Source organism: Prunus dulcis, chromosome 3 (genome assembly GCF_902201215.1).
Source record: "Prunus dulcis chromosome 3, ALMONDv2, whole genome shotgun sequence".
In the NCBI taxonomy this organism is placed as follows: Eukaryota; Viridiplantae; Streptophyta; class Magnoliopsida; order Rosales; family Rosaceae; genus Prunus; species Prunus dulcis.
Genome location: NC_047652.1, coordinates 12,135,476 through 12,140,137, shown reverse-complemented (window position 1 = coordinate 12,140,137; position 4,662 = coordinate 12,135,476). Strand labels below are relative to the sequence as shown.

The following is a 4,662-nucleotide window of genomic DNA, read 5'->3' as shown; positions in this document are numbered from 1 at the left end:
TCTGATATGTAGCCATCATTCTCGATCTGCCATGGAAAGCCAAGAAGGAACTCTAACAACCGCACCTTATTCTCACTCTCTATTTTTTGGATCTTGACTCTCTCTTTGGTTCACCATAGAATGAAAAGGAAAAATCGTGTTGAAGAAGATTAACATTGGATAGCATTGAAGGTTGAGCAAACAAACGCTGCATCAACACAAACCCAATTGAAGAAGCCAAAATCATTTTTAGATCCACTTTTCTTCATATAAATGTTCATTTTTATTTGTTAGATTGGTTGAATGGATCTCACAGGGAAGCTATGGCTGTGTTGGGATTTCGATATGGATCTCACCATTTCACCTCATTGACCACTCACTCTAGCAACAACCCACCCACGCCCCCTTCATCTCCCACACCGACATAGAAATAGCCAAATCTGAGATTAAATTCACGAAAAAAACAAAAAAATCTAAGATAAACCAAATCTTCAGAATGGAAAAAGATGCTAAGATGTAGAGAAAAATCCAAGAAATCAAAGAGAAATCAAGAATGTTGCAAGAATGGAAAAGATCTTGTGATTTCGTGGTTCAGACAAAAAAAGAGAAGTGATTTCGTGGTTGCATTCACCTGTGATTTCGTGGTTCAGACAAATCAAGAATGAGGATTGCCAATGAGTACCTCGTGGAGGGTATGCCGGAAAGGAATGGAGATGGTTTCGGTAGGCCATGGCATTCGAACATGCAAGTGGAAAATTTCTTTGATATTCTTGATCTGGGTGGTGGGGGAGAAGAAATTGGGTGGGGGAAGAAATCTGTAGGGGGAAAAAATTGGGAGGAATGGGGAAGAAATCAGGAGAGAGAGAATTTTGGTAGGGTTTTTATTTATTTTTTAATTTTTTTAATTTAATATGTAAAAAAAATTTAAATAATTTTAAAAATAAAATTTTTATTAGTTTTTTGTCCACGTGGAGCTCTGCGTCAGGTAAAAAATAGGTCCCATAAATGTCATATCAGCATTTAACAGATTAACTAACGGTTTGGCTAATGGAGGGAGCCAATTGTAGGGTTTATGTGACATTGAGTATGTATTGATAAATGTCCCCAAAATCGGGTATGAACTCGTAAATAACCTTATAGATTGGGGGGTTTTATGGAAAAATTCTACACTGCGCCACTTATTATAGACCATTGGATGAGTAGCTGGGGCATGTGAGGTAATCCAAAGCGTTGATTGTCGGTTACCGGTTAAATTGGTTGCTATAGGTAAAACCAAATACAAAATACAAAAATACTAGCGCTCTCAGTCATAGACATTTCTAGTTTAGGGTTGGGTTTCTCTTTTCTTTCTCTTCGAGTTCGATTCCTTCCACAACAGCTCCTCTCCTCCTTCTGTGACGACGAGACGATGTCGGCGACCACATCTCCTCTCCTCTCAAGTAGGTCATGCTCCTTCTTCTCCTTCTTGATAATGATATGGGACTTTAAATTGATGGCCTTGAGACTGCATATTGTTCAAACCAAAAGCACTGGGTTCTTGAAGGAAGATGCTAGACGATGGAGCATCCATTTCAGCCTTGAAGAGATATTGCAGGTTTCTGTTTTGTAAACTGTGTATATTCTGTGTTTGATAACTTGGAATTTTATGTACTCTGTTTACTTGAGATCTTAATGTTAAAATAATGATCTAGAACTTGAGATAGGATTGAGACATTTATTGTCCTCCACGAGAATGGAACAAATTGTTGTCCATTACAACCCATGAGATCCATGACTTCTTATAATGTATTGTTTTTGTGCTTGAGATAATTTAGTCTGAATTGTAGACTAATATCTTTAGTTTCTTATGCAGTTTTAGAGATGCTCAACAACAGAGCATAGAATGTAGGTTCTGTAAGTTCTTCGTCCAATCTTCATCTTTGACATGAGTTACGCTATAGAATTTCATTGATAAAGTGACTGAAACTGATTAGTGATCATTCATACATCATTTTCATGTTCATGTTCAAAAGATAAACAATTGATCATTGTCTCTTAATGCGTCTAATTCTTCTACTTGTGAGTCGTCCACCATCACAACTGTGCTCCTCTTTTTCCCAACTTTTTCTCTGCATTCACAAAGACAAAAAACAAAAATGCTATCATTGATGTGAATTTATGAATTTGAATTTATCTTCTTTTATGTATGAATTTGAATGTGTGAGATGATTCTCATATTATATATATATATATATATATTTGGCAATGTGTGAAATCATTGAACTCTCTGGCCTTTTAGGGGTTGATTTTAGATTCTCATTAGTTCATATTTGTAATAGCCACTTATCATCCAAGACCATCTTACAGTATTTTGGAATTGGTTAGCTTAGTCTTCAACAAATCTCTTGGTATTGAAAATGTAATCTTCATTAGCATGAACTGAAACTACTCGGTACTGGCTTTTACATTGGGGAGAATTCATAATATTTTATTCGATAAAAAAATACCTTGTGAAATACAATTGAAGCTAACGAAAAGCTAGATAAGTAGACTTAGATTTATAGTCTAAGTATTCTATTAAAAAGGGAGATGTGCGCCTCTATATTCAGTTCATCCAGCAATTCTGTTAGAAAAGGGATTTCTTGTAGCATCTCTTGTTTTAAGTCTTTCAAGTGCTGAGAAGAAAAGAGTCAGTGTAAACAAATGCCTATGCATCATAGGGTTAGTTATATATATATTAAAAGAAGGAAATGAGAGCAATGGATATTCAGGTTACAATACAAAGCTACATTTGCTAGCTGATATACTCTTACTTAAGTTATAAGGTGGTATTGCTTAAGTTATAAGGCTGTATTGCTCTTATACCTGAAAATGTTGAGGCACTAATTTGTACACGAGACTGGATATTTATTTGTTTCTTTTTATCATCATCTAAAGTCTTATTTGGGCAGTTAGCTATAACTATTGTTTTATTTGGCTTGTATATTTTCATGTTTACAGGACTTCCCAACCCATTGAACATGAAACTTCACTGCAATCAATGGTACCATGATATGAAGAGTCCTAATTTACACGACTTCTATATCTTCTACATGGGAAAGGGACTTACTCTTCTTGGGCTTCTTAATTTCAAATTGGTTTTGATTATGTTTTTCAGTTAGGTATTGTTTTGATTTTGATTTTGGATTTGCAGGTATTCCAACTAGCGGCCCATCCACCCTTCCCAGCATCTGATAAGGGTAATTTTTTTTTTCTCCCTTCAAATTTATCTGTCTTTGTCTTTCATTTTGGTGAATGGTTGAGGATGTTATTTATTTATTTTAGTAATGCATGAGGAATATATATATTATGAACTGCATGTTAAAAACTATCATGCTACATTGGAAGTGGTGTTATTTGCCTAATCTTGGCATAGTGCTAAGAATAGTTAATTTTGGAATCACAAAATGAGGACGTAAAGACAAACACCAGGCCATTGTACATTGCATTGGAGATATGGTTGAAGCTGGTCCCAGCTTTTGGCTGCTTTCGTTGCACTTTTTTGTTTGATATTCAAAGCCTATAAGATTGATGATCGTTATACAATCCAAAAAGTAAAAAAAGGAAAAAGGAAAGAACAAATCTCTACCCCCAAACTGGCATTTTGCTTTCTATTCAAGTTAATTATGTTGTAGGTTTGTTCTTTTTTTGTTTACAATGATGAATTTCTAATTGTTTTCATATTAGCATATTGCTTTATGTTTCCATTCATTTTATTGATAGTTTCGTGATTGTTTTTCAGGTTGGGGTAAAGAATTAGGCCAAGTACAATCCTAATATACTATTTTGGAGTCTATTTATTTGGCTACTTGAATTTGTAATATTTTCATTGTATCTGGAGATTGTATTTTTTTTTTTTTTTAAATATACATAATGACTTAAGATTTTAGATTTATAATTATTGGTTATGTAGAGTGAATGTATTGAACAATACTTTCAATTACATGAATGAAGTTTATGTTGGCTTTGATGAGGATATAGTACCATTGAGAATAAGCTTTTAAAGTAAATTTGACTGTTATATCATAGTTTATGTGCCAATTGAAACAATCTTCCCATTAGCATTGTGAATGGGCATTGTACCATAAAGTTGTATTATGAGATTAGTGTATGCATGTTATTGGCAGGCTTTTTTATTTTAAGAAAGTAAACACAAAATGTGATTTGTCAATGCAATTGACAAACAGGTAGTGCCATTTGCATTCCAGTCGTGCAATTGACAAAGAAAGTAGTACTATTTGCATTCCAGTCGAGCAATTGCCATTATCTGTGCACAATTAATTGAAAATTTAAATTTAATATGTGATATGTCAATGCAATTGACAAACAGGTAGGGTAATTTGCATTCTAGTAGTGCAATTGAGAACTAAAGTAGTCCCATTTGCATCTAAGGCAATATTAACAGCTCAACGACATTGAAAATAAGCTTTTTACAAAGCAAAAAAAGCTCCCAACCCTACCCCCCCTCTCTTCTAGGGCCGCTAGGAGGGGAAGTGGTCATTGACCCTTCTCCCCTCCCCTTCTTGCCTCCTTGTTCCTCATTTCCTCCCTTCCCCCCCTTCCTTCCTGCATCTCCCTCTTTTTGGTTCTTTTGTCTTTTTTTTATTTTTTTATTATTGTTCTCCCTCTTCTCCCCCTTTATTTCTTCTCTGGTTCAGTCTCCCC

General features: G+C 34.8%; 2 long non-coding RNA genes across 2 annotated transcripts; both read left to right on the top strand.

The window, feature by feature from the left end:
• The first annotated feature begins 1,816 nt into the window (after positions 1 to 1,816).
• Positions 1,817 to 4,020, top strand: LOC117622786. Its single transcript, XR_004585032.1, has 2 exons — positions 1,817 to 1,867; positions 3,911 to 4,020. It is a non-coding gene; the product is annotated as an uncharacterized LOC117622786 (long non-coding RNA).
• LOC117622787 lies at positions 2,838 to 3,854 on the top strand. Its single transcript, XR_004585033.1, has 2 exons — positions 2,838 to 3,197; positions 3,740 to 3,854. It is a non-coding gene; the product is annotated as an uncharacterized LOC117622787 (long non-coding RNA).
• Positions 4,021 to 4,662: the final 642 nt, after the last annotated feature.